We start from the raw sequence: 9,638 nt of genomic DNA, 5'->3' as shown, positions 1-9,638 counted from the left end.
TCTGTCAGGAGAGCAAGTTTTGCCATAGGTACACTCAAGGATCAGGCTTGCTGAATAAGAATGTTATCTTCAGTCACTCTGTGGGTCAGAAGAGGACTTGAGTTCATGTTTCATTTGTGATTTAACTTCCTCTTTTGAGGAAAATCTGCCTACATTGAAGACTTTTGCCCTAGTGTTTCGCCAAGCACACACATCTCTGTCTCCAAGCGTATTTCAACCCTAAATACTCACTACCCCTCAATGTCCTGCAGTGACAATCCTCTCGTCATGTGCCTGGGACAGTGACAAAAAAAGCCTGTGTGCTTGGGAGCAGAGGTGAGCATTTTCCAAGTCATGAACTTGCTGTTCCACACAGTGCCTGCACAGTGGTGCAGGAGAACAACTCGCTGAAGGAGCACAATTAAAGGTTCAGGTTACTCTTGACAGTTAGTTTCAGTTGCTCAGCTGCTCCTCAGACAGAGGTGATGGACGCCTTCATGCTGGTAATTTCGGGAAACAGCACTGCTCCTCCCACGCTTCATGGAATGGAAAAACCACCTCTCTGCCCCCTGTGCCTGAGCACATCCCCATAGCGAAGAAATAGACAGAGACCCAAGATATGGGGAGGAATCAGATCTGCCAACTACAGCACTTGGCTGCAGACTTGGGCTTTCCTCTAGCCCATTCTTCAAGCAATAGTCTTCTGGGCTTCTTCAAGGGCCTTTTGATCCTCAGCCTGTTTCATCTCCCACCCGAGCTGGGAGTGTTTTTCGACTGTATCATGCTACTGATCCAGTTGATCTAGCTCATACTGTTGCTGAGGAAGATTTCTGCCAGTACGGGGGTAGAAAACAGTGGCCAGGGGTGTGTTTTGTTAAGACAAAGACTCATAACAAGCCTGAGGAGAGCCTGATGTTACACACTGTACGTTTCTCTCACTGCACCGCTCCGTAGGTTGGTGGGTGCCAGCACTGCTTTCTGCTGCTCATGCACAGAGAGGGGCATTTGCCTTGTAAACTGTCAGCCTCTACTTTCTTTACAGAAAGACAACAAAGGCATTAGCCCAGTGTAAAGCTCTAGCAAGCACCAAGCTACAAAACCCTGTTGCTTTTACTGAGTGACATCAAACAAATAATGCTACAGGCCTTGCCTTGATACATTGTGATAGCAAGGCAAGAGCAATCTGGGCCATGTTTTAGATCTCGTGCAGGTTTTAACACAGGTTTGGGGTCTTTGCTCTTGCTCCTTAGCCCCTGCTGCCTTAAGCCTCTGATCTGGCTGCCACTACAGGGTCGCAGAGCAGGAGAGACCATGATACTGTCCTGGGCATGGGAGAAGGGACCTAGCAGAAAGTCAGGCTTTGAGGAGTCCTGCTGAAAAGCATCATTCTCATTTGCAGCTGATTTGAACATTGCTCCTTTCCTACGGGTTCTGTTCACACTAGACATGTACCACATGTGCCCCAGCACACAGAGTGGATAAGAAGTTACTGGGGACTATGAGTTTCACTCTCTGCTGAAGGTCCTGGTCTCTTCTTCCTGTCTTCCCGCAGCCTGAGCCACAGCATCACAAAACCATCTGTTTGAAGGGGGTGCTGAAGGTTCCTTCTAGTCCAAATTTCTACATGGGCCAAGACTTGCCACCACTTGATCAAGTCAGACATGGCTTTGTCTAGCAGAATCGCCGGACACAAAATTTTTGGATCTGTTTCTTCACTGCTTTCTTTAGAATGGTGCTTTCATTGCCCTGAGGATCCAGGGTGTTTTTTAATCCTGCTAATGCATATGATTTCATAAAACTCATAAAATATTTCAGGGAACTTGAGCCAGCAAGAGAGTACATGAGAAATATGTGCAGGAGGAACTGCATGCTGATGAGTACTATTGCCTTATCTACCAAATGCAGCAAGAAGCAGATCCCAATGCTCTCTGTACAAAAGCAGCTGTGAGATCAGTGCAGAAGGCAGCAATATCAGACATGGTGCATGAGTGAGATATATTTCCTAGCTCTTCTTTTCCAAAAGCTCCAGTAAACCATTCTAAAAGACACACCCTGTACAGATGTGTGCACATGTGCTGAATCTGCTGCATGTACAAATTTACCACCCTAGGCATAAAAAACCATCTCATCATGCTTTTTCCACCCTGATTGCTCACCATGTCAAAGCTACTGCTGACTGGCCTCCCTTACTTGGTTAAAGTGCTGCTTGCCTTGTGGAAGTTGACTTTTGCAAGACTTACAGATTATGTAGGAGAAATCTGACTTTGTCAAGTTTTGTTAACCATTTAGTCCATCATCTGAATTTATAGGAGCACTAAATCCTTAATTGGTTAAAGACAAGAAAGGATTCAAGCAAATCTAAGAGTAAAGGAAACCAATATTTAACTAGTATACTACATTGAGATATGATGGGCTTGACTGACAAATCACAAATAGCTAAACTATAGGATCAACAGAACTACACACGGCTGTTATCTGGGTAAAGCAAGTAATCAGACAAGGATATGATATGTGTACTTTAAAGCATCTAGTGCATCTAAACCACTGTTGCAGCTCTTCAGTAGTTAAAAAGCTAACATCATAAATGGGCTCAGATATTTACAGCTGCAACTTGCTGTTGTTAGTAATGTTACAGAGAACCTAGGACTACCATAAGATGTACAATAAAAATACAGAGAGACACTCCTTTCCCTCACAGTCCAGATAGATGAAGAGAGGACGATAACACAGGTAGAGGGAGCAGAAACCGTGAGGTCTGATGAGAAAGCTGGGAATAGAGACCTGGATCGGGGATACATCTTAGCCACACTGTATTGCACCTACTAGGGAGGTAAGCTTTGAGAGCCTGCTAAGAAGAAAGGAAGCTCCCATGTCCTCTCTAACAAAGCAGATCTGGAGAGACAGCAGTCATGACTGCCCCATGTTCTTACACTTTTAGGACAAAGCCTGGGACCGCAGGCTAAGAAGTGGCACCAAGCTAAGCTGGGGCAGCAACACAAGTTCCCCAGTGCATGGTTCTCCCACACTCAGCCCAAGCTCCTAGGACAGGACTCCCCAAGTACAGTTTGCATTGCTGTTTGCTACTCAGGAAAGGGCACTGTCCTTCTGCTTCCCTTTTGAGGGCCTCAGTGCCTGCAGGAGGTTAACAGGATTAAAGTGTGTTTTATCTGCCCCAACTCAGCTCTCCAGAGGTCAGCTCCCTCCCTAGACATGAATGTTGACATACACAATGTTAGGTAGACATTTCACCTCCTTCCCAGGAGCAAAGTCCAGCCTGGCCCACCAGCCATTCCTAAAAACTGTTTAACTTTTATCCATTCCCAAGGCCTGAGCTGCTGCCATTAGTATTTGTTGTGGCAGCCCCAAACAGATTCAGACTTTTTTGCAGTAGGTGCTGCACACCCAGAGGTCCAGAGTGTCCTTTCCCAAAGGGACGCTGCACAACAGCAGAACGTGAGATAGTATGGCAGTAAACAGATTCTGTTCTGGAGAAGGAGAGATAAGAAACTAGTTCTGTCTCACCCATAACTTCCCCCTTCCTTTGTGCCTTCCTAGATGCCTAACAGTGCTATACGACCTTGACAGAGAACTACTGTGCCACGTCCTTCCAACACAGGACAGAGCATCATGTTAGGTGAAAAAAAAAGGCAAAGTGCAAAGGCTCAGAAATCTCACCTGTCCCCTACGCTGATGCAGACTGCAGGAAAATCATATTCACCAATAAGGAAACTGAGGCAGAAAGGCAGGGAATGACCAGGTAGCAAGTGTTACCAAAGAAAACCCAAAGCAGTAGGCCAGACTAGATGTTTGGATGTTTGTCTTGAAGATGAAGGCAGTAACATAGATGAAGGGGAGAACAAAAAGGAGGAAGCACTTAGTTCCACAGCTCACCCAGTAATGTCACAGGAAAAAGCACAACACTCCTAAACTACTTATGGCAGAGCTCTTTGTACTCACCTTCCAGCTGGCCTGACTGGTTATGTTCCACTAGGTCCCAGGTGCATCTCAATATTTAGCTATTGCTTCCAGTAGAGCCACTGCCTCATGTTTGTCTTGACCAGGGCGTCTCAATTTTTTTGACAGTGCTGCTCGGCTCCTCTCCAGACCTAATTTTTCTCTTCTAGTTTGGAAACCGCTGTGTAAGTGGAGATGACTGGTGCATGCAAAAGGGGCAGAGGGAGTCCAGAGCTACCCAGGAACCACTGAAGGGCAGCTAGGTGTCCTACAGCAGGAGACAGCTGGCAGTAATTTGGGAGAGGCAGGGGAAGTAGAGAATCATAATAGAAAAGCTAAGATAGGTCTGAATGGAGAGTAAATGAGAGTCTGGTTGTGGAACACCAGGAGCAGCAAGTGTTGATGGCACTGAGCTTAGCTGCTCACCAGGACATCAACACATCTAGGGGTAGTTCCTCAAGGCACTCAGACTGGGAGAGAAAGGACAATGAGTAAATCTTAATGACTCACTGAGGAGGGACAGGATAAGAAACTGAACACTGTCATCTCCTAAAGGGTATGAAAAGGCACGTGCAAAACTAACCCATGGTCACCAGGCTAATAACGCAGGAGACATCAGAACTTTGTAACTGGCGTTCCTTGTTCTGTGACATCAGACACAGGCCTTGGTGTCCACATGCTGAACTGTCCGTTTGAACGCATCTCTTCCTGCTCATGAGTATGCAGGTAAGAGAACAGAAGTGAATGCAACCAGTTCTGTTTTAAAATAAAGTCACCATTGAGCTTTGCTGCATTTTGTTTCCCTGCTCCCGGTGCCTGTATTGCCCACCTCTGCACTGATCTCCATCCAATTCAGTCTTCTCTTCTGCTCTACTCTCAGCAGCTCCTTAGCAACGCAGCCCTTACGAAGGCCACTCCTATCTCATACTAGAGCTTAAGACCCCCATAGCCCGGTCCTGCAGCCAGAGCATGGCCCACAGACCAGTCCCTTCCATCGAAGCACCAGGGCCCTGCAGGTCAGTTCACCAGGTTGGGCCATTCACATCGAAGGCCTTCCTTCTCCTCCCTAGTGCAAGAAACAGTCAAGCATGCAACATAGTCCTGAGGTTTTTCTTCCTGAGTGGTCTCCCAGCCTTCTTTCACAAATCCTGTCAAACCTAACAAGGCTGGCAAAATCAGAGGTGGAAAGGCCTTTAACAAAGCTTGTCCAGCATACACAGGAGGTGATCACGGTGGCTCTTTCAGTGCTGTACTGTGCACTTCCCCTCCACCTTTGATGCTCTTGTAAAGCCTAGGCAAGGGCTGGGTTTCAGAAGTCTCCATCCATCACTGTTTGCCCTTTTGAAGGCAAACTCCCAGTCACACATCTCAATGTGATCCAGTAAGCAGCTCAGGGACCAGACCCTGGTGCTGTGGGACTTCCACTGCCTTTGTCTCCGTATCTACGTGGTGGAGAATGGATGCTGGTGGCACGGCCTCTTCTGGGCCTGTACAGGACAAAACCCTTTGAGGCTGAAGAGGCTCTGTTCCTGAAGGGAGTCAGAAAGACTGCCATCTCTCATTGCCGTAGCAGTTGTCTATTCTATAGGAAACTGAGGAAAAGCTCTGCCCTTCTGTTTGCCCCAGAAATCTTTGTATGTGCTTTCAAAGCTTGCTCGCTTTGTGAACTCCAGACATGTCTGAACAACCTGGGTGGTTTGACACATTACAGCAGTGTGTGTGTGTGTGTGCGCGCGCGCATGCATGCACATGTATGGAGTTTTCATACGTCTGAGCTAGCCATTTGCTGTTATTTCTGATGCTTTTTGCAGAAGGGGACCCTGCAGGTAGTCACAGCCAATAGACATGATCACTTGGAATGGCTTCTGAGCCCTTCCTCAGACAGCACAAGCACAGCCAGCTTCAAGCTCCTGCCTTGCACGTTGCTCTAACGGGCTGTTTCTTAGGCTGCTGTGCCTTCTGGCACCTAGAGGTGAGAAGAGAAATGAGCGGTATCTTCTGGGGACGGCAGTGGTCAGGATGCAGCACCATCCAGAGATGGTTTGAGATATCCTGTGCCGCAGAGCCCTGTTACTGCCCAGCACACAGGCTCTCTGGATAACTTGCTGTGGCATGCCTCAGCAAAGCCTGGCGTGACCTCAGACTGGAGACCTGTCACCCAGCACCCACATTGTTTTGCCAGCTGAGCATTTGCGTTCCTCCTGCAGCACTCCTCGGCCAGGGCTCAACCTTAGCTCACCGCACCCTGGGAGCTGGCACCCTTCTGCCACCCGCTTGGGCACCTGGCATGTGCACAGCATGGCTGGCCGGTGATGAGCTGCGCCTAGCATTTGCCACCTCTGAAACTGGGCCACGAGCAGGGCTTCTTAGCTCCTCAAGCGTTGAATTCTGCCATCTCTCTCCAAAACCTGGCATATTCATTTTAACATATCCCTTGGCCTCTGAGCTCAGGAGGGGGGCTGGGCCTGGCACCCACCAAAATTCCTCCTACTTACACTGCTCTCCCAGTATCCGGGTCCTTGCTTTCAGGTTTGGAGGCCCTGAATTAGGGCTTTTGCGACAAGCAAAAGGATGGCATGACACTTCATCTGGGTTTGTAATCAGCTGGCTCATCAGATGATGCTGGCTTCTCCCCTCCCTTTTCCCTAGTTACTGATAAACTCTATGACTACTGATAGTTGTTTCCTGATGTTGCTCTTTTCTTTATAAGTGACTCCTGCTAGGATATGTTTGTAAAAGAGGCAGGGGCAGGGTGGTCTCCAGCCAACAGCCTCCTGTGCTAAAGGCTGACCAGTTAGCAGCAGCTGTAGGCTAATACTAGCACTTATTAAGGACTTTTCACAAGATGGCAAAAAATGAGCAAAACCTGTACTAACCCTGTTGACAGGTTGGAGAGAGAACTGTAACCTGCCAGAGATGGACAAACTTTGCAACAAATACTCGAGTGGGAGGATCCAGTATCATAAAGTGTGTTTCGGAAACCCTGGATTCTGCTTGTCTTTTTGCCACTGAGAAAGTAATTTTTCTGTGTCTCAGTTTCTCTCAATAAAACAAACGGGAGATTTGCTACCGACCTCCTTTGTAAACAGAACAGAGAAGGGGCTGTAGGTGCAAAGGTTTGTGCGTGGTGCTGACTGACATCTACTGGTAAACTAAACACAGTTGGTAAGGTAACTCCAGAAGCTTGGCTGTATTTTGGGGCAGGGGGGGTCTGGGGATTTACAGTCCTTTTAAACATGAAAAGTTAGGCTTGCTCATTGTCAAGACAAATGCATCGTATTCTTGGAGAGACACAGAGAAGAGATGCTGCCGGGAGCTTTCCACGCTCATGGCCACGGCTGGTTGGGGCTGCCCCATGCCAGGTACACCTGAGCCTGCTTTCAGACATCTCTGCCATGCCCCTCCCTGCACACATCAATGAATCTCTCCGTGCCTCACTTGCGCTTTGACACGGTGGTTAGGACACTGCTTTCTTCCCCCCTTGGCTGGATCTGAGAGTGCTTTAAGGCAGCCTCTCCTTCAGAGCACACTCAGCACCTACCAGAACGGGGTTCAGACCCCAGCCACTGCAACGGCCAACACAAAATAACTGTAGTGGTGATATCTCTTCAGAGCACCTTATACTTTTCCAAACCTCCTCCTGAAGATTTTAACCACCTCAAGGCACAGCAGTGACACTGCAGTTTGGAAGGCTACCCTCTGCAAATTGGAACAAAACACAGCCGTACACCTGCTATCGAGGAAAAAAAATACTTTACTTTCCCCATCAGCCATATATCATCTAAATAATACCAGCTCCTGATGGGAGGCCTGACAACACACATCTGAAAAGAGACGCTGTATGAACTTACCATTCAGTGTATTTATGTTATTTCTCAACCAGCTTGAACACACAATTGACAATTATACACAAGCGATTGCTGGGGACAAGTAATTTCCTTGCCCTACTCCAGGACACATAATATACATGACAGCGTGTTGACAAGGAACGGAAAAGACACAGTTGCATGTAAAAGAGAAGACATTAATGCAGGCACAGGCATATACCAGTGACAGAACTTGTTTTACACTGAGCAGCACTGGTACCACTGAAATCACAGCACAGGGTGAAGGGAGTAGTCTATTGCACCAGAAAGGAGGAAAGGAGCTCACTGACCAGGCTGTTGATGGACCCAGGTGACCACTGAAGCCTGCAGTTCTTGTCTGATCCCAGCCAAAGCTGGTTCAGGGCTCCGCAACAGGGCAGGCTGACTGCTGCCCATGGCCCAAAGGAAAGGAGGCTGCCAGGCTGTTCTTGTCAGTGGGAAGTGGGGAGTCCCAGCAAGCTGGCCTTGCGGCTCCTGTGATTGCCACAGACAGGCAGAGCGAGGGGCAGATGTCTATCCCAGCTGCAATGGCTCCGTGGAGACTCCCATGCTCTCCCTTTGCAGGAGAAAGCTTGCTTCCCAAGTTTCGGGCAGAAGTAAACCCTGCAGGGCAAACACTACCATTTTGCTCTTCCCGCTGCCCTAAAGAGCAGACCGTAGTGCCTGTGACCCGGGTGCCTGAGGCTGATGGTCACTGTCCCATGGATCTGAGCCCAGCTGCCACACCATTGTCCTGTTGCCTCACCTGTCTTCCCTGGCACTTATGGGAGTCCCTGTGCAGAAAGGAGCAGGGTGGAGGAGGTTGCCTCCTGTGAGTAGTGACAGCAGGGCTCTTGCGCTGCGGTGGCTGCAGCATCCCTGCCTCAGTGGACTGGTCTTGTGGGTGTTTGGCACAGCTTGGGAGGGGAACAGAAACACTGGGCAACACAAAGAGGGAGGGAGGTCTTGTGCCACCTTTTCTGTTGAGCAGAACAACCAAGCAACGCTCTCCCTGTTAGAAATTTGAGGCTTTATAAAGCCAGGCCTTACAGATAATGACTTTCACCTTCATTTTCTTGGCAGGACCATATTTCAGGATCCTGTTGTCTCCACAGTAGGTGTTACTATGTTAAAGGAGCTGAGCCTTAGCCAGCAGCATATCTTCCACTGGCTCTATCAGCCTGGGATCAACCGCCTGAAGCAGACAGTTGCTGCTTGAATCTCTCCCATGGTGCTAGACTTAGTTCTTCACAGATTAGTATCCCAAATATTTGATATCTATGCAGTAAAGCAGACTCAGAACCTCACCCAATATTCTGAGTCTGTGGAAAAGGGAGGCACTCCTTCAGAGACTTCAAAAGAGCAGCCTATATTTTTGATTTTGCAATTAGGCCTTGGTACCCATAGTCTGCTATTGAGCCAGGATCTAAAACAAGGTCTTACAAATGAATTTAAGGAAGAACCTTCCTCTGTGCTTTTCAAAACACAGAGCACCTGATTCATTAAGCGCAAGGGGCTTTGTGCACAATTCAAGCCCATTACAGAGCACGTAGCTCCTCTTTTCAAATACAATTTAGCATATGGATTTTCTGTTTAATTAAAATTTGGAGGGGAAAAAAAAAAAAAGGCCTGTTTCTTGAAGTTCTCCTGACATAGACCATTTTCTTCTGAATAAGACAATAGCTTCAATGCTGAGAGTAGGAGGAAATAAGCAACATCATTGTTCTGAGTTCAGATGGAAAAGCTGAAGGAAAGAAGCTCTTGCTCAGTTCTGAGTTCAGTGGATCTGGGAGTCAAGAACTGTGGCAATGTCTGATAGATAAGTCTTATCCCCAACAGCAGGATGGGAAGTGAGCTGTG

This window comes from Harpia harpyja, chromosome 10 (assembly GCF_026419915.1).
Source record: "Harpia harpyja isolate bHarHar1 chromosome 10, bHarHar1 primary haplotype, whole genome shotgun sequence".
NCBI lineage: Eukaryota > Metazoa > Chordata > Aves > Accipitriformes > Accipitridae > Harpia > Harpia harpyja.
The sequence above is the reverse complement of the archived record's forward strand: the minus strand, read 5'-3'. Positions refer to the sequence as shown.